General features: G+C 40.3%; 1 protein-coding gene and 1 non-coding gene across 5 annotated transcripts in view; one reads left to right on the forward strand and one right to left on the reverse strand.

Moving 5' to 3' along the window:
* DAAM1 (dishevelled associated activator of morphogenesis 1) overlaps positions 1 to 26,568 on the reverse strand; it is a 179,176-nt gene extending 152,608 nt beyond the window's left edge. For 3 of the 4 annotated variants that reach the window (XM_067734604.1, XM_067734602.1, XM_067734603.1), the window contains exon 1: positions 26,438 to 26,568. The gene's annotated coding sequence lies outside the window, so the exon portion shown is untranslated. Of the gene's footprint in view, positions 1 to 14,750; positions 14,773 to 26,437 lie in introns of those variants that run through there. The other variant, XM_067734601.1, reaches the window with a different exon arrangement.
* On the forward strand, positions 13,133 to 13,239 carry LOC137208185 (U6 spliceosomal RNA). Its single transcript, XR_010935524.1, has one exon. It is a non-coding gene; the product is annotated as a U6 spliceosomal RNA (small nuclear RNA).
* Positions 26,569 to 27,006: the final 438 nt, after the last annotated feature.

Raw genomic sequence — 27,006 nt, forward strand, 5'->3', positions numbered from 1 at the left:
ACTTGCAGTAAGCCATCCTAACTTATTCTGAAAGAAAACAGACTTGTTAAAGGGCTGACGGATGAGAGGGCAATATCTCCTGTTAAAGACAACAGATAGGGCTTCCCTGGTGGTGCAGTGGTTAAGAATCCGCCTGCCAATGCAGGAGACACGGGTTCAAGCCCTGGTAAGGGAAGACCCCACATGCCGCGGAGCAACTAAGCCCGTGAGCCACAACTACTGAGCCTGCACTCTACAGCCCGCGTGCCACAACTACTGAAGCCCGTGTGTCTAGAGCCAGTGCTCTGCAACAAGAGAAGCCACCATAATGAGAAGCCCACGCACTGCAATGAAGAGTAGCCCCTGCTCACCGCAACTACAGAAAAGCCCACGTTCAGCAATGAAGACCCAATGCAGCCAAAAATTAATTAATTAATTAATTTTAAAAAATCAGAGCGGAAACCAAAATTAAAAAACAAGAAGACAACAGATAGTTTCAGTCTTCCAACGTAAGACTGTCTGACAGTTTTTTTTTTTTCTTTCCTCCTTTTATTTCCTAATTCTGGACACTTCTACTTTAAGTAAAAAGTGAACTGGTCCAGAGCAAGTCACTTCAGTTTCTCAGCATCAGGCCTGTTAAAACATATGGGAAAGGAGCAGGTTGAAACTGTTGACTGAAGTGAAATGGCTGGCTTTGCCAGTTACCAGAGAAGCACCTCTGCTCGGGAGATGACCTTCCAAGGAAGGCAAGGAAGCAAAAGCAGTCTGTCAAGGGTCTGTGGGAGCAGCCAACCCAGATGAATCTGAACGGAAACACTTAACACCCCACACCCAGGCATCGTGCTGGGATCACCACAGCACCCTCTGCAAACTGTCACCAGACACTTATTCCAGCTATTCTGGATCACCTACAGCCTCAAATGTGTAAGGTAAACTGAGGTAAGCAAGTCCTAAACTCACACTGAGCTTTAGAGGGACATTTGGCTTCAGACTAACATCCCAGGCAAAAAAAAAAAAAAAAAAAAAAGGTAGCCCAGACCAGGTATGTTAAGTACCATATTTGGCTGATATCTTGAAGTCATGTTGATTTAATAATGATAATAGGTGACCAATGCAGAGAAATGAGCTCCAAGGTTGTCCTCTGATAGACAGCAAAATCTAGGAAAGAGATCAGAGATTCTGCTGAGACAATGGTTAAAATCAGGACAAGGTAAAGCACGCCACAAACACAGCGTGGGGAGAAGGCACCACACAGCACAGGAAGAAGAGAAAGAAAACTGTCTTCTGCCCAAAGCATCACTCGTTACTGTTTTAAAATAAAATTAAGTTAAAAAGAAAAAGCCTCACCATCCCTCCACCCACCCCAAACAGTAAAAGAAGCCCACACCCAAACAAGACAAATATTTACAAATATGTACACCGTATAACCTTTTATTCAAGGGTAGAAATAGATTTGAGTTCCCTGGTATTACAATGTGAACAATTTTTCTTTCCATATAAGTATCTGCTGAACTCAGAGCTGGTGGTGGTATCAGCTTACATCCTCCACTGTCCTATGAATAGCAGCTCGGGTAAGGGGATGAAGAGTGGCCTGCAAGTTGCACAACAGTGGTTCTTATCTTGGCTCCAGTGTTAACTAATAGGGTAACCTCAAAACACTGTGTATAAAATGGGCAGGTAGGATTATCGGTGGTTTTCAATTTTAAAAATCTGTGAAACCCTTTATCTAAATGAAACCTCATGGAGAACCGCAGTATATAGAAGAGTTTGAAGTAGACTGGCTGGTTAAACCTGGAAGGGCTGTGGGACAAGGGGGGCTCCCCTTGAGGCACCTCCTGGAATTGGGACTCCACAGCACACAGAATGGAAACCACTGATGAGGTCCCTTAAAACAAAAATTCAATCCTACGTAAACTAAAACCAAGAAAAAAAAGACAAAGTAATATAGAATAATGATTTCTAATACTTGACTCGGTGGCTGGGGGTTGGGGATGGGGTGGGGGAGGGGGAGGGGGCTGGAAGTATTACAAGAGTCTTTCATTCAGAAGCATGTAAATGTTTCATATGTATGTATGCCCACTTCTCCAAATGAATTTATATACTGTGATTAATAAAACTGAAATTCATTGAAAGTGTTACTGAATTCAGAGTCATCTATAATACAGAATCTATAATTTTTTTTTAATTAAAAAGGAACCATCACGTTGGGAACCACTGCTAAAAAGGAGGCAACAATATTCCACTTGAATTAAACAATATAAGTAAACTTCCTTAAAAAAAACTTAGAGTGGCCTTTTATATTTTAATGACTCTACTATCCACAATGTCAAACTAGTTAGAATTCCTTGTCTGTTAGCTGTGGCTACTAGAATGTTGCTTTGAGATGGATTCTGAAGCCATGTCCAGGCTGGGTAGGAAAAGAAATGTCCCATTAGGTAAGCATTAGATAAACACTGTCTGCCATGACTGTGGAGGGATAGGAGGTAGGGGAAGGGACATGTGTATCTGACATCCAGGGCTGTGTCAGATAATCATCTAGGATGTGATGGTAGTGGAGACCTGAGTTATAACTCTGATTCTGTCATTACACTAAACTTATTACTAGGCAAATTACTCGTTCCAGTAATTTTGCCAGATCTAAAAAGGAGTCATCCTGACTTCTGATGCAGAACTCTTAGGGTCAACTCAGACAGTGAATGTTACACCCCTTTAAAAGCCACTAGGGACAAAACTGTCACAGAACTCGTGAGCTAATCCAAACCTCACATTTTACACGTGAGGAAATTGAAACCCAAGAAACTGTGGGCCAAAATGACACAGTAGACAGCAGGCTAAAGAATCCACATTTCCCCGCTGGAGAGTTTTCTACAATGTGAGCCATAATATACGGTTTGAAACTTTGACTTAATTACTTGTATTAGTTCTCCTTGGGACAATTGATAATTTAAAGGCTTTCTGTCTGATATTACTTTTAAAAATTCTCACTTCAAAAAAGTTCACGCCTCTCAACTAGATGATTGTACTAAATAAATTATAGCATTATTGCTATAATATGGACATATACTTTGTCACTTTTAAGCCTAGGTATTAAAACTGTTTCTTCAAAAGAACAAAACAAGATAAATAATACATTTGAAAATCTCAATAAACACAAACCAAATAACAGTTGAGAATTAATGATGTTATATCTTACAAACCGTCAACGCTTTACCCACTTAGGCCAAGTCCCTTTAAAAAATAAAACCTACATAAAGAAAGTTACAAAATGTGAGTCCATCAATCATATAATCCACCCAAAACTTTTTTTTTTAATTATTATTTATTTATTATTTATTTTTGGCTGTGTTGGGTCTTCGTTTCTGTGCGAGGGCTTTCTCTAGTTGCGGCAAGCAGGGGCCACTCTTCTTTGCGATGCGCAGGCCTCTCACTATCGCGGCCTCTATTGTTGCGGAGCACAGGCTCCAGACGCGCAGCCTCAGTAGTTGTGGCTCACGGGCCTAGTTGCTCCGCAGCATGTGGGATCTTCCCAGACCAGGGTTCGAACCCGTGTCCCCTGCATTGGCAGGCAGATTCTCAACCACTGCGCCACCAGGGAAGCCCCCACCCAAAACTTTTATAAGAAGAATTAACAGGGAATGGCTAATCAGAAAATGACAGAGCAGTCTTTTATATATATATATTTTAAACTAAATTTATTTACTTATTTATTTTTATTTTTGGCTGCGTTGGGTCTTTGTTGCTACACATGGGCTTTCTCTAGTTGCGGCGAGTGGGGGCTACTCTTCGTGGACGTGCGCGGGCTTCTCACTGGGTGGCTTCTCTTGTTGCAGAGCACGGGCTCTGGCGCATGGGCTCTAGGCGCACAGGCTTCAGTAGTTGTAGCACTCGGGCTCAGTAGTTGTGGCTCGTGGGCTCTAGAACGCAGGCCCAGTAGTTGTGGCGCACAGGTTTAGTTGCTCCGCGGCATGTGGGATCTTCCTGGAGCAGGGCTTGAACCCGTGTCCCCTGCATTGGCAGGTGGATTCTTAACCACTGCACCACCACGGAAGCCCTATATTTTTAAACATTAACTATCGATAGAAAAGTATGTTTGAATAATTTTAGCCTAGGATTTTATCGGCCACAGAATAAAAGATTTTATAAACTCTATTCTGTTTCATATTAAAGATATTTCACAAGATTTTGCCATTGCAAATCAATAAAACATGATAGAAAATTAAGACAAAACATCTCATAGTCCATTTTACATTAGAGGTGTCATTTGTCCACAGAATGTGCAAGTGAAGGGTCTGATTCTTTCCTTAGAAAGGCTTTGGTACTCTTGGAAATTCTGTTCCATCAGTCAATTTATAATGAATCAAAACACTTGTGATCTGAATGGTGCCTAGGAACTAACTAATGAGCTGGGGAGAAATATCCTTTTCTAGGCTAGGACGTCATGAATTGATGTTTCAAGGAGGAGAATGCAAAAGTGACCTTCTCCCCTAGATCTTAGTCCTTACTCCAGAGAATCCTTTCATAATAACCTCTATACCACTGGGTCAAACCATGTTTCCCAAACAAACACACAGGGACTACCTGCCAACACTTGCCTTACCAGAAAGCTCCATAGAATGTGTTGTGCATTTTGTTCGTTTGTTACTTCTTGAACAAAGATGGACAGCCACAGTGCCTCAAAGCAGAGTTCCAGAAAAAATATGTCAACAGAACCATAATAATTCTGAATAGGTGGTCTTCTCTAAAATGTGCTGGGATGTACTAGGAAACACAGCGTTACATTCTATCACGGGTTACCATAACTATCTAAAATTAGTTTCAAAACACAAACCTCTCTCTCAATGCTTGGAAGAGAATTTTTTTTTCTGTTTAAATTAAAACAAACCTAAAGTGCTTAAATGTAGGAGAAAAGCCACATTCCCACAATACTGATTTATGATATATCGACATGAAGACAATCAGACTGTGATGAGTACAGCATTATTGTAACATTAGGTGCTGTACAGGCAATGCCTTAAATATTTTAGCTAAGCAGCTGAGTATCTGTTTTGCGACACCATATATAAACAAAAAGAACTGGGTATAACATTTCTTTAATCGCATAAACCATTCTAATGTAAACTTCTGCCTCCCTCCTCATAATATTTGGATTATTTCATTGTTCTACCTCCTATTCTTCCAAACATCTTCAGTCCAATGGAAAAACTACATATCATCTCCCTTGTTCTCTCTGCCTTCAGAAAAGCCTTCTGTATTAGTCTCACTATCAGCAGAAAAACCACTTACAGTAAGAAACCACTGAGCCAAACTCCAGGAACTGCAAATTGGCCACAAAATGGCAGGAGTTGACCTAAGGTTTCCCTTCAGATAATGAGGAAAGGGCTTGTTAACATAATTAATTATGCAAATCTGTAGCCAGAGACAGTTAATCACAGAGAAATACTTCAGGTCACTTTAAAATGCGCCTTGAGATCTCTTAAGTTTTCTGCTAAGGGGTTCCATGATTATTTATACATTTGTGTAAAGTCCTTGTGGCTTCATATTTGCATTGCTAATTAATCTCTTTTATGATCTCTTCAAAACACTGGGATTTAAATAGAAAATGGGCAAATAGACCATCTGAGAAAGGAAAAACACAAATGGCCTAGAGAAAAAAGTTCTGTTTAACAAATTTTTTAACTACAAATTAAAATACAATATGATAGCATTTGTCAGTTGTTACAGATAATTGTAAGATAATGATATTCACAGCATAGACATGAAATGAAAGACACTTTAATATCTTGATTCAGCATCAACCGGCAAAACCTTTCTTGAGGACAATTTGGCGGTACTTAATAAAAAACTTTAAAATTATATACCTTTTGACCCATTTATTTCATTTCTAAGAAATATATCCTAAGAAAATAATCTGAAAAAGAAAAAATAGTTCATAATAGTTTTTAATGGGAAGACATTAGGAAAATGATAACCCTACACTGCACATAAAATGGATATAAATGCTGTCATCTAAGAAGTTTACTGAAAATTTTAATAACCTCACACCCATTAGGACAGCGATTCAAAAAAGAAACAAAACAGAAAATAAATATTGCAAGGATGTGCACTTTTGTTGGTGGGAATGTAAAATGGTAGAGCTGCTAGGGAAGAGAGAACTACCATATGATTCAGGCCCTGGGTATATCCCACCTCTGGGTATATATCCAAAAAAATTGAAACATGGTCTCAAAGTGATATTTTCACACCCATGGTCATAGCAGCATTATTAACAATAGCCAAAAGTTGGAAGCAATAAATAAATGTTTCAATTCTGATTTCCAATATGATTTGTATATTAAACAAATTTCGTTGGAGTCTTCAATATTATTATTAATAGGGTCAAAATGTCCTGAAATGGAAAAGTTTGAGAATGTGCTGGGCCAGACTATTTCACAACTCTGTAGGGGTAGGAATTAACTTGTAAAAAAACACACAGTAATGTAATGGCTTTTATCTATAAGGAAGCAAATGGATTTTGTCTGGCAGAGATAAAATTGATTTATGTAAATGTATGAAAGAAAATATTACATTGTATAGCCCTTTAGGATATTAATCAGTTTTGTATCCACTAGCAAATTTATTCCAGCATTTCTGATTGTGGCTGTTTGGATGGATTGATAGACAGACAGACAGACATATATATGCTCTTCAAATTCTCATTTGAACTGGTCTTGACAGCTTACTGATTCCTTCACTAATTAATAAGTTAAATAAAAATTGTTGACATGTTTATTTTATAATTGTGAGAATCTTACTTTTTAAACTCTTTGAAAATTATTCTTTTAACATTAACTATCTACAAACAGATCAGTTTCTGCATTACAGGCCATAAGACTAACCAAACCAGAGAGTTTAATAATTAATAACCTTCTAAAACAGAAAGCACCAGGCCCAGATGGGTTCACTGGTAAATTCTACCAAATATTTAAGGAAAAAATTATACCAGTTCTCTACAATCTCTTTCAGAGGATATAAGCAGAGGGAATACTTCCTAACTCTTTTTATGAGACCAGCATTACACTAATAGCAAAACCAAAGATATTTAAAAAAAGATAACTACAGACCAATATTGCTCATGAACATAAATGCAAAAATCCTCAACAAAATATTAGCAGACTGAATCCAACATGTATAAAGAATTATACACCAAAAGGAAGTGGGATTTATCCCAGGTAAGCAAATCACATGATAATATCAATAGATGCAGGAAAAGTATTTGACAAAATTCAACACTCATGCATGATAAAAACTTGCAGTGAACGAGGGATAGGAGAACTTTCTCAACTTGGTAAAAACTACCTACAAAAAAACAGTCTGCAAGATATAAGGTTAATAATAAAAGTAAATTGCTTTCCTATATACCAAAAATGAAGGAGTGGAAAGTGAAATTAAAAACAACACTATTTACATTAGCATCCCAAAAATGAAATACTTAGGTATTCATGTACAAAAAATGTACAAGATCTATATGGGGAAACTACAAAACTCTAGTGAATGAAATGAGAGAAGAATTAAATAAATGGAGAGATACTCCATGTTCATGGATAACACTCAATATTGTCAAGATGTCAGTTCTTCCCAACTTGCCACACCCATTTGTTTACATATTGTCTGTGGCTGCTTTTCCTACAATGATAGAGTTGAATAGTTGACAGGGTCAGCATGGCCTACAAAGCCTAAAGTATTTACTATCTGGCATTTTACAGAAAAATTTTGTATGCCCCATTCTAAGTTATGCTCTTAATTAAGCTTTTACTTTTCTCAACCAAATACTATTTTTCCTCCAAAATAAAATTTAAACTAGACAGCCTCTTCTACTTTCCTTCAATGGCAGTCTTATAAAATTGTTCTCTTAAAACAATATTGTTACATGTTTTTAAATAGAATATTCCAATGGTTAGGATTTAAAATATACATCACCTTCTTTGAGGTCAAAGGACTTGTCTTTGGAGAGCCTACAGATATGAAATAACTAGCAAAGTCCTATTAAAGAAAAGCAGTTATTTCATGATCTTCACAATTTAAAAATCTGGTTATTCAATTAAGAAAATGGGAATACGAACATACATATCAATAATTACCTTAAATGTAAATGGACTAAATGCTCCCACCAAAAGACACAGATTGGCTGAATGGATACAAAAACAAGACCCATATATTTGCTGTCTACAAGAGACCACTTCAGACATAGAGACACATATAGACTGAAAGTAAGGGGATGGAAAAAGATATGTCATGCAAATGGAAACCACAAGAAAGCTGGAGTAGCAATTCTCATATCAGACAAACTAGACTTTAAAATAAAGACTATTAGAAGAGACAAAGAAGGACACTACATAATGATCAAGGGATCGATCCAAGGAGAAGATATATAACAATTGTAAATATTTATGCACCCAACATTGGAGCACCTCAATACATAAGGCAAATACTAACAGCCATAAAAGGGGAAATCGACAGTAACACATTCATAGTAGGGGACTTTAACACCCCACTTTCACCAATAGACAGATCATCCAAAATGAAAATAAATAAGGAAACACAAGCTTTAAATGATACATTAAACAAGATGGGCTTAATTGATATTTATAGGACATTCCATCCCAAAATAACAGAATACACATTTTTCTCAACTGCTCATGGAACATTCTCCAGGATAGATCATATCTTGGGTCACAAATCAAGCCTTGGTAAATTTAAGAAAATTGAAATTGTATCAAATATCTTTTCTGACCACAACGCTATGCGACTAGATATCAATTACAGGAAAAGATCTGTAAAAAATACAAACACATGGAGGCTAAACAATACACTACTTAATAACCAAGTGATCACTGAAGAAATCAAAGAGGAAATCAAAAAATACCTAGAAACAAATGACAATGGAGACACAACGACCCAAAATCTATGGGATGCAGCAAAAGCAGTTCTAAGAGGGAAGTTTATAGCAATACAATCCTACCTTAAGAAACAGGAAACATCTCGAATAAACAACCTAACCTTGCACCTCAAGTAATTAGAGAAAGAAGAACAAAAAAACCCCAAAGTTAGCAGAAGGAAAGAAATCATAAAAATCAGATCAGAAATAAACGAAAAAGAAATGAAGGAAACGATAGCAAAGATCAATAAAACTAAAAGGTGGTTCTTTGAGAAGATAAGCAAAATTGATAAACCATTAGCCAGACTCATCAAGATAAAAAGGGAGAAGACTCAAATCAATAGAATTAGAAATGAAAAAGGAGAAGTAACAACTGACACTGCAGAAATACAAAAGATCATGAGCGATTACTACAAGCAACTCTATGCCAATAAAATGGACAACCTGGAAGAAATGGACAAATTCTTAGAAATGCACAACCTGCCAAGACTGAATCAGGAAGAAACAGAAAATATGAACAGACCAATCACAAGCACTGAAATTGAAACTGTGATTAAAAATCTTCCAACAAACAAAAGCCCAGAACCAGATGGCTTCACAGGCGAATTCTATCATTTAGAGAAGAGCTAACACCTATCCTTCTCAAATTCTTCCAAAATATAGCAGAGGGAGGAACACTCCCAAACTCATTCTACGAGGCCACCGTCACCCTGATACCAAAACCAGACAAGGATGTCACAAAGAAAGAAAACTACGGGCCAATATCACTGATGAACACAGATGCAAAAATCCTCAACAAAATACTAGCAAACAGAATCCAACAGCACATTAAACGGATCATACACCATGATCAAGTGGGGTTTATCCCAGGAATGCAAGGATTCTTCAATATACGCAAATCGATCAACGTGATACACCATATTAACAAATTGAAGGAGAAAAACCATATGATCATCTCAACAGATGCAGAGAAAGCTTTCGACAAAATTCAACACCCACTTATGATAAAAACCCTCCAGAAAGTAGACATAGAGGGAACTTTCCTCAACATAATAAAGGCCATATATGACAAACCCACAGCCAACGTCATCCTCAATGGTGAAAAACTGAAAGCATTTCCACTAAGATCAGGAACAAGACAAGGTTGCCCACTCTCACCACTCTTATTCAATATAGTTTTGGAAGTTTTAGCCACAGCAACCAGAGAAGGAAAAGAAAGAAAAGGAATCCAAATCGGAAAAGAAGTAAAGCTGTCACTGTTTGCAGATGACATGATACTATACATAGAGAATCCTAAAGATGCTACCAGAAAACTACTAGAGATAATCAATGAATTTGGTAAAGTAGCAGGATACAAAATTAATGCACAGAAATCTCTGGCATTCCTATACACTAAGGATGAAAAATCTGAAAGTGAAATCAAGAAAACACTCCCATTTACCACTGCAACAAAAAGAATAAAATATCTAGGAATAAACCTACCTAAGGAGACAAAGACCTGTATGCAGAAAATTATAAGATACTGATGAAAGAAATTAAAGATGATACAAATAGATGGAGAGATATACCATGTTCTTGGATTGGAAGAATCAACATTGTGAAAATGACTCTACTACCCAAAGCAATCTACAGATTCAATGCAATCCCTATCAAACTACCACTGGCATTTTTCACAGAACTAGAACAAAAAATTTCACAATTTGTATGGAAACACCAAAGACCCCGAATAGCCAAAGCAATCTTGAGAACGAAAAACGGAGCTGGAGGAGTCAGGCTCCCTACTTCAGACTATACTACAAAGATACAGTAATCAAGACAGTATCGTACTGGCACAAAAACAGAAAGATAGATCAATGGAACAGGATAGAAAGCCCAGAGATAAACCCATGCACATATGGTCACCTTATCTTTGATAATGGAGGCAGGAATGTACAGTGGAGAAAAGACAGCCTCTTCAATAAGTGGTGCTGGGAAAACTGGACAGGTACATGTAAAAGTATGAGATTAGATCACTCCCTAACACCATACACAAAAATAAGCTCAGGGCTTCCCTGGTGGCGCAGTGGTTGAGAGTCCGCCTGCCTATGCAGGGGACACGGGTTCGTGCCCCGGTCTGGGAAGATCCCACATGCCGTGGAGCGTCTGGGCCCATGAGCCATGGCCGCTGAGCCTGTGTGTCCAGAGCCTGTGCTCCACAACGGGAGAGGCCACAACAGTGAGAGAGGCCCACGTACAGCAAAAAAAAAAAAAAAAAAAAAAAAAAAGCTCAAAATGGATTAAAGACCTAAATGTAAGGCCAGAAACTACCAAACTCTTAGAGGATAACATAGGCAGAACACTCTATGACATACATCACAGCAAGATCCTTTTTGACCCACCTCCAAGAGAAATGGAAATAAAAGCAAAAATAAACAAATGGGACCTAATGAAACTTAAAAGCTTTTGCACAGCAAAGGAAACCATAAACAAGATGAAAAGACAACCCTCAGAATGGGAGAAAATATTTGCAAATGAAGCAACTGACAAAGGATTAATCTCCAAAATTTATAAGCAGCTCATGCAGCTCAATAACAAAAAAACAAACAACCCAATCCAAAAATGGGCAGAAGACCTAAATAGATATTTCTCCAAAGAAGATATACAGACTGCCAACAAACACATGAAAGAATGCTCATCATCATTAATCATTAGAGAAATGCAAATCAAAACTACAATGAGATATCATCTCACACCAGTCAGAACGGCCATCATCAAAAAATCTAGAAACAATAAATGCTGGAGAGGGTGTGGAGTAAAGGGAACCCTCTTGCACTGTTGGTGGGAATGTAAATTGATACAGCCACTGTGGAGAACAGTATGGCGGTTCCTTAAAAAATTACAAATAGAACTACCATATGACCCAGCAATCCCACTACTGGGCATATACCCTGAGAAAAACCATAATTCAAAAAGAGTCATGTACCAAAATGTTCATTGCAGCTCTATTTTCAATAGCTCAGAGATGGAAACAACCTAAGTGTCCATCATTGGATGAATGGATAAAGAAGATGTGGCATATATATACAATGGAATATTACTCAGCCATAAAAAGAAATGAAATTGAGCTATTTGTAATGAGGTGGATAGACCTAGAGTCTGTCATACAGAGTGAAGTAAGTCAGAAAGAGAAAGACAAATACGGTATGCTAACACATATATATGGAATTTAAGAAAAAAAATGTCATGAAGAACCTAGGGGTTAGACAGGAATAAAGACTTGAGGATATGGGGAGGGGAAAGGTAAGCTGTGACAAAGTGAGAGAGCGGCATGGACATGTATACACTACCAAATGTAAGGTAGATAGCTAGTGGGAAGCAGCCGCATAGCACAGGGAGATCAGCTCGGTGCTTTGTGACTGCCTGGAGGGGTGGGATAGGGAGGGTGGGAGGGAGGGAGACGCAAGAGGGAAGAGATATGGGAACATATGTATATGTATAACTGATTCACTTTGTTATAAAGTAGAAACTAACACACCATTGTAAAGCAATTATACTCCAATAAAGATGTAAAAATAATAATAATAAAATAAATAAAAAAATAAAAATCTGGTTATTTTCCAAAACTAACACTGAAATACCTTCCTCCTCAAAAAAAATTTTTTTTTCCTTTTATGGAAGCTAAAACTCTACTTAACAAAAACACTTAGGCTGAAGGACTAAACAAATCCAAGTATCACTTAATGAATCTGTATATGGTATATTTTTCACAAGAATTTAAACTGCACTAATTCACTCACTTTAAGTATATAACACTTAGACTGCTCTCAATAACAGGAATCTGAAAAACCTAACATACTTGCTCTACTCCCAAATATATCTCTAAATATCTATACACACATGTATCTAGTAAACTATATCTACACATTCTGTTTACCAAATAAGCTTTTCTACCTCTAGTGACCAGATAGGTCCATGGCATCAATTACTTTCATCTTAACAAATTTAAAGGAAAAAGGGGAAACAGAGATATTGTACCATGAGGGCCAGACTGAAGGAAATGTTATAGGACAAATAATCCAGTTCTTTTCACAAGTAAGTTTCAAGGAAAAACACTACATGGGATTTAACGAGGCTTAACGGACATTAAAAAAAAATTCAGTGTATGAACCTTATTGGAATTCTCAGTTGAACACTTTTTAAAAAATCAACAGTAAATTTGAAAATTGATGAAGTGCTTGGTAATTTTAAAGAAATAATACAGTGCTCGCTTTGGCAGCACGTATACTAAAATTGGAACGATACAGAGAAGATTAGCATGGCCCCTGTGCAAGAATGACACGCAAGTTCGTGAAGCGTTCCATATTTTTAAATGGCTGTGCAGTTCTCTAGGCATCAATTTTAAAGATTATAACTTCACTTTATCACAATCAAACTTCTCAGACATACTTAGAACTATTTGTGGATATTCTTTTCTGTTTAATTTGTATGTGTTCATTCATGTAGTAGTGCTACAATGTTTGAATTGTAGTGGCTTTATAGTAAGTTATATAGCTGCATGCTAATTAACAGATACTCAACTTCTAATAAAATGTATTACTTGTAAAAAAAAAAAGAAATAATACAAATTATTTTAGGTATGATAATAACATTTCAGTTATGTTTTTAAAGAGAGTCCTGATTTTTTTGGACATAAACTAAATACTAAAATATTTACAGATGAGATTATAAAATGTCTCGAATTTACTTCAAAATAAGCCCAGAGTTGATGGAAAGTAGTTGGCAGAAGAAATGAAAGATTAGTCATGAACTGATAACTGGTGAAGCTGTGGGTATATGGAGGATTCTCATATTAGCTATATTAGTCATTCTATGTGCTTGTGTGTAGGAACTTTTAATAACAAAACTTTTTTTTAATCTTCATTTTCACTCTACTTGAAAAAAGAAAAGCAGGAATGGAAAGCAATAAATCTGAGGGGGAGGTATCTTAAAAAGACAGAGGGCGTCCTGAAGCATACTTGTGAAGTGTCATCCATTTTGGGATTTTGGATTTTTCACCTTAATAATCATCAGCAGTATATTAGCATAATTTCTGTTATCTGATATGAAAGGCAGAACTTTAAATGATGCCCCGTAACCTTCTGAGGGTGAGTGGAACCTATGAATATGATGAGCTATCACTCTTGTGATTATGTTATATTATATGGTCAAAGGGAGATTATCTTGGGTGGGCCTGACCAAATCTGATGAGACCTTAAAATCACCCACTTCTCTGGCTGATTGAAGAAGACGCCTAGAAGAAGAAATCAAACATCCTAGAAGAAACCAAACATCCTTGTGTGAACTTCCAGTGTAGGCCCATGTGGCATAAAATGTAGGTTGCCCCTAGGAGCTAAAAGCAGTCTCTGGCCAACAGCTAGGAGTATTCAGTCCTATAGTCACAAGGCAATAAATTCTGCCAACAACCAGAGAGCTTGGAGGAATCCTCTGAACCCCAGATGAGAACTGCAGCCTTGGCTGACCCGTGAGTTTTGCCCTGGAGACACCCTGAGCAGAGAGCCTAGCCACAGCATGCCCAGACTCCTGACCTGGTGGTGTTTTAAGCCGCTAAATTTGTGGTAATTCATTATGCAGCAATAAAACTAATATGTCTGGAAAAGCACCTTATACCCAAATAGGACCTCAAAGTCTACCTCTACACGAGTTTATGATCCCAGTGGCACCAAGTGAGTAGCTAAACATTCAGCAACTTAACATTTAATGCAGTATTTCTCAAAGGATCATGAATCCAAATTTGAGAAACCTTGAGCTACATAATCCCTTATAAATGAAATATTCTTTGTCCAACACACACGGTTAGCTTTACAGGCAAGTTATATACCTGAGTGCTTTTTACAGTGTGAAGTCTTCTACAGGAGAAAAATCCTGCAAAATAATCAAATGGAGCAAGTTTAAAGCAAATTGTGACTAAGCCAAACATATCACCAAAACCTTAGCTTATCATCACATCAGGTATAAAACAGTGCAAAGCTTTCTATCCTTTAATGCCCTAGCTCACAATTAGGAGGTATGAGAAGAATATGAGCCTGATTCCATTACAACAAAATTCCATTATAACAAAGTTTCCCATGGCTCAGGTGGTCCTGAGGAATTATCACAACTACACTTTGTCCATGTTATACATCTATTTATTTAAAGAAAACATTGAGACGTACATGAAGAAAAGAAATAGAAAAGTAAGTCAAAGATATTATCCCCAAGGTCTAAAATTCTGTTTCCAAGGTTTTACTTAGTCTGATTCTTTTTAGCCTTCTTTTTTTGGGGGGGAATAATAGCTTTGTTTCAACATAATTCATACACCATAAAATTCATTCATTTAAAATGTATAGTTTAGGGGGTTTTAGTGTACTTACAAACTGGTAACCATTATAAGTAATTTTAGAACATTTTCATCATCCTTAAAAAAAAAAAAATCCCGTATTCTACTTTTTTTTGTTTTTAGCTGTCATTCTTTCTTTAACACCATGTCATGCTAAGAAATTTTTCTCTAGTACTAGAAAACACTGGCCATCTGAGACTCAAAATCAGCATTTAGGGGAGAAAAGAGCTGAGGGTAAAAGATTTGATCTGCAGGAATAACAGATATTGGAACAATTGATTTGGGATTGTAGAGCATTGCTTCCTATAAGTGATGCTGGGAACATCACTTCCTTTGAAAACGTGGACATGATCCAAATAAGCAAAACATGAAATTACTTGCCAGTGAAAAGCAAAGACTCTTTCACTGGGGAGAGTCTTCACCTATTGCACAATGTAATTTGTTTATTTCAGAAGCTGAAGACAGAGGATAATCTGAGCTTTATTTAGTAAAACAAGAGTTCTATATTCCAAAGGGAAAAATCTGGAATTTAAAACAGCATTCTGATATGCTCACACCCAGTATCAAAACATTCTTCACCTGCCAAGTGAATAAACAAATGATGCTTTAAGGTGTCACTTCCATAGCTTATGAGATAGTCCATAAAATGCTCAATATAATATTTTCCCCTTAACTTAGTTATTCACTTGCCTCTGATACGCTTGATAGAAATTTGGATCTAATCTGATTATTCTAAGTAAAATCCAAGTAAATGGAGCCATTTTATTGTGTTTCCCACCTTTGGTAGTTATAACTCGAGACTTTGAAATCCTCCATGATGGCCCATGGCATAGGCCAAGTTAGGAAATTTGCAACAAACAAATCTGCCTCATGTTTACGAAGCCAGAGATGAGTCTGATCGGAAACTCACTCTGAGTGACAAGGCAAGTTTGAGTGCTGCCAAAGCCCAAGTTTTTGAGTCAACTTTTACAGACATTCTTTTTTGAGGGAGAGAAAAAAAGGGGGACATCAGTCTGCTGCTAATCCTTTTCAGAGTTCTTCCCTCACTGCTGATTTGAGATAAACTGTCATTTTTAAAGGCAAATGCCTTTTTCTTTTTTTTTAAGCATTTTGGCGTTTGATAATAACAACAGAGATGATCTTTTCTTTCCCCAAAGCCTCATCTTCTTTATCCACAGATAACTTTACTGACCTACCAACACAGGCTATGGGCTTCAAAGTTGTTTTCCCACTAGCGCTGGTGGGCTTGCCCTGACCCAGCGTCAGTGTCTCACAGAGTCCCCTGTTGTGACCAAGGACATGTCCTTAAACTATGCCTGGCCTCCCAGGCAGTGGTCATGGAAACATGGAGAAGTGACCCTGAAGAGACTAATCCACTGACCTTCACTTTGCTCTAACCAACTACCCAAATAAATAAAAACAGCAGGATAGCTTGGTCTCCCAGATGAATTCCAATTTATCCCTAAATATCCAAGCCTGGTCCAATGTTTAAAATTCCCAGGCCATCCAAAATCTGTCACCCGGCTTTCAACTGGGCCCAATTTTGCTCCCCAGGGGACATTTGGCAATGTCTGGAGACATTTTGGTTGTCACAGCTGGGGGAAACTTTGCTACTAGCATCTAGAGAGTAGAGGCCCAGGATGCTAATGAATATCATACATGCACAGCACAATCCCCAACAACAAAGGACCATCCCACCTAAAATGCCTAAAATGCTGAGATGGAGAAACCCTGGATTGGGTCATTTGCCAGCCCAGTGCTGGATAAACGTTTGAAGAGACTCTTACTGCAATTTAATTTAGTTTAAAATGGGGATTGAAGACTCAAATGCCTTCAAGGGCCAAGGAGGTAAAGAAATACCACATAAACAAAGTGGCTGTGTATGAGGCACTAGGGTGCTGTGAGGTCAGTGACAAATTAGAGTGCAAATGCTCAATAAAACCATTCCCTTTTTAAAAATAACACTGTGTTGGCCAAATAAAACATGACTGTTGGCTACACCCATCCTGTGTGGCAATGGTGGTAATCAAATTCTGGTTTAAAGAGATGATCAATTTAAAGAGAACTGGATGGCCACGCAAAGACACCATCTAGCCTCATCCCTTACTTATATCCTACGGAATTTCCTAAGCCCCAGGACTGGAGAACGTGACTAGAAGCTGTTTAGTTAAGGAGATTAGAGATCAGATCTTGAGGGTTTAGCTCCAGCCAAGAACAGGGTCTCAGAAACCTTGCGCTAAGAGCAGAGACCAATGTTGGAAATTCTGAAGGGGAAAAAATAGAGTTCCTCCACACTGATCTCCATTCTAGGGAAACTCAGTGGACATTACATCAATGTTACACAGCGCCATATAAGTGAGGTCATTATGTTAAGATGAAACCATTCTCAAAAAATTTTAGAATTTTCACATTGTTTCACAGATGAGGAAACAAAGGCCCAGGAAAGTTTAAAGGAACGGCCAAGATCACGCAAATCTAAACCTAAAATCAAATGGTGTTTCTTTTTCCTCTGTGCAATTGCCAAGCAGCAACCAAAAGGCGAAGGGATTTTATTCAGGGTGTCAAACATTCGTGTCTAAACGCTCGACCAACATAAGTAAGTTATACGTAGATGTTAAACTTACTCAGCATCATCCCCTTTCCCTGTCAGAAAAATCATTAATCCATTTGCCCCAAGTCATTATTTTAGGATCTCTTTTTCATATAACAGAAAAATTTAAAGCAGGTTAAATATTTCCAGCCCTCCTTTCAGATTAAGCTGGAGAGAGGAAAGCCAAGTCAGCAACCGGAGCACAAGGAGAAGGAAGCCCCAATCTGAACATCCCCGTGTGGACACATACTTTCTGTTGGAGGAATTCCTGACCTGTATAAACAAAGGCAATCCAGAGGGAAACAAATGATAAGATAAGTGAAACCCAATAACTCCCTCTGTCCTCCCTTCCACCTACTTCCCCCAACTTGTTCGATCAGAAAAACAATCTGAGCTTGGGAGAATTAAAATGTAAGCCATCCCCTCTCTGCTGCCACACAGCTCCCTATTCTAAGTCGGAGGTTAAGGGGGAAGACCATTTGTAAGGTCGGTGAGTGTGGCTTCCCTGGTATGGAACCTGGCCACAGGGTACCACGGTCTCCCTTTGCCCACAGACAGGTTCCTGGCAAGGAAGTAGGTCACTGGTCCTTCAGACTCAAATTGCAATCCAAGGAGTATAGTAGCAAAAGCTGGGGTATGGAAGAAAGGTACCTTCTGTCACAGGAAAAGAAAAGAAATTGGGTCAAACTAAAAATTTTATCTACTTAAAAAAAAATTTTTTTTTACTCACTTCCTTAGCATAAAATATGAAGCAAGGCAGTCTCTTGCCATGGTTCCTGGAACTGTAGTTGGAAGTGTCACCTACTCATTGAGTGTCAAGCCCTAAATGGGTCACAGAAGTTTTCTAGTCCAATCTAATCTCTATTCTTGATTTTAAAAATACAAAAATATAATAACATGCCTTTCATGTACCTTCTGAGGACATAATGAAGTCTTAGCTATCAGCTTCAATTCCAGCAAGATTCATTCCACACCCTCTCTGACTTTTACTCTGAATGACCATTGAGTGCTGAGCAGGGAGGGGGGTGTGGGGAGGAGAACCTCTAATGCAAACTAGATTGCCACACACAAACAGAATGGGAAACAAACAGAAATGTTGTTTCTTTTGCCACCATCATCCTAACTCAAATAGCCACCGCTAACATGGGGTAACTGTGGCAGCATTTTTTTTTGAATTCCTAAATCATTTACCTTGGCCAAAACCATGACATTTTCTATATTCAAAATTTCACCAACTTTCAAGAGTAGAGAATGGCAAGGACCTTTAAATGGTTTGATTTGTCCATTTCCTTTAACTTTTTACAATAAGTTTTGTAGTAAATTCTCAGGATTTAGAAGGGTCCCTAGCCTAACCCTCTTGTCACAGAACTGTAGTTTCTAACTTAATTCGTGTCTAGACATTTCACTGCTCAGTTTTACCAAATCTCTATGAATCAAATACAAGTTTAAGCCTAGACACATGTGAACAATCTAACTCACCTGGTGAAGGATGTTGGGCACGATCCTTCACTCTTCTTCCAGGGTGCAAATCTGCAGAATTTTATGGGAGAAGAGTGAAGCCCAGAATGGGCACCAAAACACACACTAATGACTGTGGTCACACCCCCAAGAAAGGGAAGGAAAAGACCAAGGCTGTGTTTTAGGAAGCTGCCCCTAGTCCTGACCCACACTCTTCACAGGAGGACACCTGTCAGAAGCATAAACATAGTTCCTAGGCAAACTGCTGGTGAAGCCCTACCTCTAACTTATGGGGTCTGAAAAAACTAAGACCCTCATCAGTTCATTTTATAATATGGCACCATCTTTTGCCCTTAGTGATGATGGCTATGCACTGATATATCCACAGGGTCTATCCTCCACTGTCTAGTGTCCTTTGTGACCAAGAGCCTGATGAGTTAAAAAAAAAAAAAAAAAAAAGAGTTACTAGAATTACAGGTGCAGTTGGTGACTCCAAGACAAGGCAAAGCTAACCCATGCCCTTGACCTGGTTTGTACGTCACTAACAAACTGAGCTTAGCCAATAAGCCAGAATATAAGAACTCATCTCAAAAAACAAAAGATGGGCATCTGTATTGCCCAGACAATGCCCAAAGATCGGATCTAGGCTATCTACACTTGGAAGTCTAAATTCAGACAGTCCATCAGATGGGCAATGTTTGCCAATCGTACAGAAGGTATTTTTTTCAGAAATGAAGAGGACAAAGACCAGTTTAATACGTGTCCCTAATTGTGTGCCTGGCAGAAGTACAAGGAACCTTCAACTCCGATCCTGGTGCAATTTATAGAACAGAATGAGCTCAGGTTATTACTAAAGGTGAATGACATACTTAGGAAATGTGACAAGACGAATTTAAAAAAGCTTCTGAAACTAATGTCTGTTAAATGAATATTACGTTTGAGCAGCCTAAGGGCTAACAAGTCTTTTGTTTTCATTTTCCTTTCCTGGCAATATGCTGTTAGGGCATAACTTTCCTATTATTTCTCTAAATGACACAGTTTGTGTTTTATTCAATTGTCTTCATTAAATATTGTCAAAGTGGCACAATATCCAGTGTTAAGCCAAAAGTAAAAGATCTATTGTAAGTCAGGAAATCACACCAACTCCACTGGAAATTGAACTTGCTTGCCCAGTTTTCCACATTTAATTCACAATAGTGGCTATGGTTTAAAAGAACTGCAATTGTATATTTGGTGCCAAATTTGCTCCACTGTAAAAGTAAGTCTCTCTTCTAAGGTGAGTGAGGAAAAAGCTTATTTTAATGTGTAAGGATACCCAGTATTAGATTACGTGTTTGACTACTACTCAAGTTTTCATTTTCTTTTCAAAAGAGCTTTCACAATTTATGTTAAAAGACAACAGGGAGTTGGGAAGCTAAGAAGTTATGGGAGTCTTAACTCTCAAGACAGGCTTCTGTGGCCCTGTTCTGGGTGAGAAGGGCTTTCTTCAGATAAGGGATTCAACCTAAAGTTATCTCAGTTAACAAGAGGGTCTAATGCTGGACAAACTCCACATAGATTCAGAGATGGCATTTAAGAGCATTTCCTTTTTCGAATAATTTGCCCATCATTCACAAAGCAAAAGGGAGGGAGTTCAAAAATTCTTAACATTCAAATAAACAAATGCAACATTTTAAATCTCATACAACATTTTCTGTTCCAGAAAATCAGATTCTAAGAAACCATTAAGTGAAAAAGCAGTTTTACTCTTAATCAACCCAGCACTTGTTGACCTAGCACTGTTTCAGAATCAAGAGACACAAAGGAAGTTGTGATTCCCCCAACTCAATAGAGAGAAAACAATAACATATAGGAAAACCAGGGGCAAGGCAATAGTGGGGGGGGGGGGGGTGTAAAGAACTGGAAGCCTGGGTCCCTAACAGGGTCTGCCAGTTACCAGCTGTGTGACCTGAGCTCGGTGAGTTCCTTAAGTTCTTCGTGCCTCAGTTTCCTCAGCTGTAAAATAGTGATAACAGTACCTACCTCATGCAGCTGTGGAGGAGTCTATAGTTAAGCTCATGTAAAGTATTAGGAACGGCCTGACCCAAGTTTAGCACCTCACATCCCTTGACTGTTAGTATCACATTAGGTATGAGTGTTTGTTTGCATGGTCAGGCTGAGGGCGCCAAGGAGCAAGGAGCCAGGCGTGGTGGCGAAAGCGGAGGGACAGGCAGGGAAGGCTTACCAGAAGCTATGGCACTCAAGCTGGATCTGAGAGCACAAGGAGAATTCAGATGCTCAGAAGACTGCTCATTCCAGATGAAGGGAGCCATTACTGCAGAAAGTCACAGATAGGGGTAAAAACCAGGTGTGCTTAAACATCAGCAGGGAAAATAAGCTCACCGAGGCTGAGGGTATATTTGGTAACCTCAGATTAATGGATTAATGGGCAGGGGAGGGGGGGTGCTCAGGCTCTGTGTGCTTGTTGCTATGCTCCTAGGACTTAACATTTAAATCACTTTTAGATATGTGTACTATGAATGCAAACTCACTCTGAAATGCTCATTTCTCTGTTTTTGGAACAGTGGAAAGGATGCCAGAAAATACAAAGGTAAATGTGTTTTTTTTGCTGTGGAAATAGTCTGCTCAAGTGGAATGTAGGTCACCAAAATCAACTTGCATCTCATCGTCATCTGTCCCTCTTTCAGTGGAGGCAGTAAGTGGTAGCCTGAAGGAAGGGGGAGGAGCGGCACTTCAGATCCATCCTTCAATTCCAATCTCTATCAGCCACTCAGCCACTCCAAGCACAACCCTCAACAGAGGTATCCTAGGACAGCCCCAGCCTGCCCCCCCACCCAGCCCTGCCAATCTACAGAAAAAGCCCTACTTACCAAGTTCTGAAATATTACCTGTGCTAGCAGTTGCCTCTAAACCAAGCTCTCAGGGAAACCACTATCATCTGATGCGGTAAGCGTTTAAGATATACATTCACTTAAAAGATTCCTTCCATTACCAAGTTAGAAATTATGGTGCCAAAATAAGTGACAGTAGTCCACATTCCTTGTCCAAAGAAGAAAAATCACAAAACAGAAGAATTTTCATTTTGACTGGTGCCCCCTCTAGAGATTCAACTAGTTTGCTAACCTAAGTTGGCAAAGTTGCTTTGTTTCCTGAAATGTAAGGATACACTTAACACTTGGAAATACCAGGAACATGACACGAAGCCAGGGAGGGCCCCACAGAAGTTACAGGCTCTGTGATTATTTCCTGAGCCAAACACCTAAGGCTCTCAGTGGTACCAAACTTTGTTGGAAAAGCTTGTTTCCCCTGATCCAACAGCTGTAAGTTTTTAAGTAATTTAACAGAAGACCTCAAGATTCTCAAGCCAAAGCCACTCTTTATACTATCCCCCAAATATTTACAAAGTGAAACACTTTCAGTCTTAACTATGTTTTGTTTGTAAACACCTTATTTGTTCTGATGACCACAGTATCAACACTAAAAGCAGCCTTTTAAACAAAGTAGCTCAAATAAAACCACACGCAGACACACAAATTCTTAACACCCAGAGGCATGTCCACAAAGCAAGAAAGCCAGGGTTCAAATTCCTTGGCACCTTTTCACTGAGCTCCTGTAAGCACCACCCAAGGACATGACCCACTGCACCCTCTTTACTATCACACCTCCTCACTAATTCACACTACGGAAAACCCACAGAATGCAACTTACTGCATGATAACTGAATGCTACAAATATTGGACAAATGTCTTTTACCCTGTTCCCCTCTCACATCAGCCAGCCTGAACAACTTACCCCTGTTTATAGAACAACCCCACCCCAAATGAGAGAGCTATTGCCCACTCTTCTACCCACATGGTGCCTCTGGGGCCACTGGCAGCCTGGCAAAAGTCTCTAGGTATCTTGGCCTTGGTCTCTCTCTCCCTGTTCCCGTCATTTAGCTCCTGGGAAAGTTATCTGGGCCAAGGACAGTACAACAGAGAGAAATCTAGAAATGTCTGGTTTGGGGTAATAAGAATTATATAAAGAATTAATTATAGGGGGAAAAAGTCTCTGTGAGTGAATATATTCCAAAAGCAAATAGTTACAATTTGACTATTTCAAACACATGGAAGGCCGTTTATACCTCGTCACATGCTACACAGGAGTTTTGATTTATGCTGAGATGAAACTGCTTGACAGAAAACTAAGAGGAATATTACAACTGATGACAAAACTATCAGTGGAAAGAATATAGATCTTGGATCTCCAATCATGGTTCTACTAGTCAGTAGTGATTCAACAAATATTTATAAAATATCTACCAATGGCCAAACACTGCTTTAAATGCTGGATAGACAGGGATAGACAAGACAAAGACTGCTCTCAAAGACCTTCACGGAGTGGGAAAAACCCACACACATTGGAATTATTACCAGAATTATAGGCAGTCGGAAGTAAGGAGATAACTGAAGGAGATTTCAGTCAGTGCTAACTTCTATGACAAAAATTGTGAGTGAAATTTCTGATCCTGTTTCCTCGTGGGGATGTAACCACCTACTTAAAACAAGATGATGAATGTCAACCGCCTGGCACACAGCAACCCCAAGCATTTACCTGCACACGAATGTATACGCATAGATGCTAGCAGATATACACCTTCCCCCCTTAATTGCAATGTCTGTGATAATCCACTTTGGTATGAAATGAAAGCAGAAGGTAGGCAAAATGTTTGCATAATTCAATTACTCTTAATGCAATTAAATTACAAATAACTGCATTCAACAAGAATCTATAAAAAGTCAAAATCTAAACAATTCTACAATAAAAGGATAAAAAGAAGTCCAGATACTGGGATAATAGTAGTAGTAGAACTAATATTATAAATACTAATACAGCTGCCTTGCCCACTTTGAGGGATTACCAAGAAAAGTCGGGCTATTTTGCCATACAAGTAAGGCTCAGAGATATTAGCCCGATATCAGTGTCAGAAGCTGGGCTTAAACTCTCATCTTCAGATTTCTTTGAGAAAAATAAAAGACAATGAACAACTCCTTCTTAGAGTCACAAGATTTTATACCGAAAATCAACTTTAGGAAAACTGCTGTGCCCCTCTTCCCACATCACCAACGACTGAGGTCCCCAGAGGCAGAGGGTTCACCCCAGAATGGGAACCCAGTAATGACAGAGCGAGAGCAGGACCCAGGCTTCCTAGATCCCAACCCTCTCAAGGATCTGCAACCTCTAGACGGGTCTTTAGATTTCATGAGAACCACAAGGGATAGCCATGACTTCCAGAATTCAATTTCAGTTATTACTTGTCCCTAAAAACTTCCAGTGAATTGCACCTCGGGCAAATTGAGGACATTTACTGGTGGCCAGCTCTCTTCACACATAACAGAGGAGAACTCCCTCCTGGAGAAAGCTGCCTACAGCACTATAATATACGTTATTAGGAAAATGTATGTTTTCATTTTTTTGAAATGAGAGATCAGCCTGAAAGGAGAGAGATCTTTTGATTGTAATTTTCAGAGTTTGCCTCAGTACAAAGGCTCTTAACAGCTTTTTCTGGGGAGGGAGGTGGAGAGACCAGGTATGGGGACGCGACAGGGAAGGGGGTCCAAAAATTGTGTCCAAGCTATTTACAAGAGAATGGAGAGAGCCCGGGGCTGTGAAACCGGTGACTAGGAGAGAACAGCTGGGCCCAGGGAGAGCATCTAACCACACCTACTGGCCACGCCCTCCCAGCTGCCCGCAGAGCCACACTGAATTGAAACAGCAGTGGGAGCAGTTAAGATTCCGACGGCAGGAGTCGCCATGGCAACGGGATTCATCTTGCAGGCAAACCCCACTACAATTCACTAGGTCCTTCTCGAGCCTCAAGAAACTACCAACTCAAGAGGAGCAAAACGGTCACGGGTGGCATTTACTCTTGATGCTCTCCTGCGGGTGAAGATGGGAGGCGGGGTGGGGAACGGGGGTTGAAGTATATTCTATTCCTGGGTCCCCTAAAATATTTTATGGACGCAAGAGACAGAACACTCCAACCGCAGGCTGCGATTAACTTGAGAACAGAGCCTTTAGCATGGGTTTGATGAACAAGTAAGAGAACGGATAAGAGTGCTAGGGAAAGGAAATCCAGAGGACTTTATAGAGTTCTCGGGCGCCGCGCACGTCTCCAAGCGGATCACAAGCAGTTGGATTTTCACCACCAGCTGGGAAAAGCGATTACCCAGCTCTCCTGCCCCGCTGCGAGTCGTATCGCTAGATTATTCGACACTCCCTACCGCTTTACCACGTCCCAGCCCAGCGCTCCGAGCAGATGCTTTGTCCCAGCTCAGGTGTTCTTTGTCGAGGGAACCATCAGTGCAAGGGGCACCAAGATGCGCCCTACCCAGAGGGACGGGAGGCGGGAGCGCTCTTTGGCGCCTCGAACCCGGTCCGCAGGCTGCGAGGCCGCCCCTCGCTGCTGTCCGCCAACACCCCTCACTCCTTCCGCAAGGCGGCTTTCCCTCCTCTTTCTGGTTTGAGACCTTTAGCTTCCAACTTTGCCTAAATTACAGTCACCCCATCCCTTTCGAATGAGTCTTGAGGTGAGGGTGCCCGGGATGGTGGGGGTTCTGCTGGGACGCGAACGAGTAAACGAGTCCCTCCTCTTCGGTCTACACCTCCGAGTCTACCAAGCCTGCCTCGGGATTGTCCCTCCCGGAGCCTCCCGGACCAGCAGCTCCCGACAGCAGCAGTGCCCTCAGCACTCAGCCAAGGCCACGACCCCCAGCGCCCCAGCCCCGGGGTGTCAGCAGCAAGGCGGCGAGTGGTACCCTGCCGGCTCTCTTGCCATCCGAGCACCTCAGAAAGAAAGAAGGGAGGCACCCCCGTCCTCGGGGGCGCCTTCCCCCGGTCTCGCCTTGCTTTGCACCGCGCTTGCAGCCATTTTCCCAAACCCTGCTTGGCAGCCGGGAACTGTCTAGGTTCTGTTCCCATCCAGACTCAACCTGAAGGACGGGTTTAATATTTACCTACTGGCCCCGGAGCTCCGGGGAGGCAGCGGGAGGGCGCGCCGCTAACCCAGCACCGGGCCCGAAGAAGCACGCCCACCCCCGCGCCACCTCCTGGTGCCACTTAATGAAGGAGTGCGGCGGGCGACGCGGAACGTCCCCCTTACCTGAGCAGCCCCCGCATGCTGAAAAGGCGGCTCTGCGCTCCGGGTACAATGGGATCCGGTTAAACAGTTTCCTTCACAGCCGCTCGTAGGTTACCAACTCGCAGGTGACATCACCCTCTCCTCGCCTGATAGGATACAATGCGGCGCTCACTGCGCATGTACTCCCGGGCAGGGCCCGCACACTCCTGGGAGCTGTAGTTCACATTCCACAAGCAGAGCCTGGGTAGCTACGCTACTGAGGGTGTTGAAACTACACTTCCCGACGCATTCCTGGGCCTCTTCGTCCCCGCCCCAGCCCCGCCCCCACCGCGACCCGCCCCCTCCCCGCCCTCCAGCCTTGCAGTGTTAGTGTTGGTCTTTCAAAAACCGAGCTGCGGACTCAGCGGGCGGGCGTGGGGGCAAGCACCCTTCGGTCATGCCCTTTGACTTGACCTCCACTCGGTCCCATGCGGGCTCTGAGGGACCAGAGGGGTCCGGGGCTAGTGTGCACCAGCCAGGCAGCTCTGACCAACCGGGCTCTGCTGGCCCCAGCTGGAAAGAGAAGATGAAGCCTTTCATTGCCTTCCCTA

Source organism: Pseudorca crassidens, chromosome 1 (genome assembly GCF_039906515.1).
Source record: "Pseudorca crassidens isolate mPseCra1 chromosome 1, mPseCra1.hap1, whole genome shotgun sequence".
Classification (NCBI taxonomy): domain Eukaryota; kingdom Metazoa; phylum Chordata; class Mammalia; order Artiodactyla; family Delphinidae; genus Pseudorca; species Pseudorca crassidens.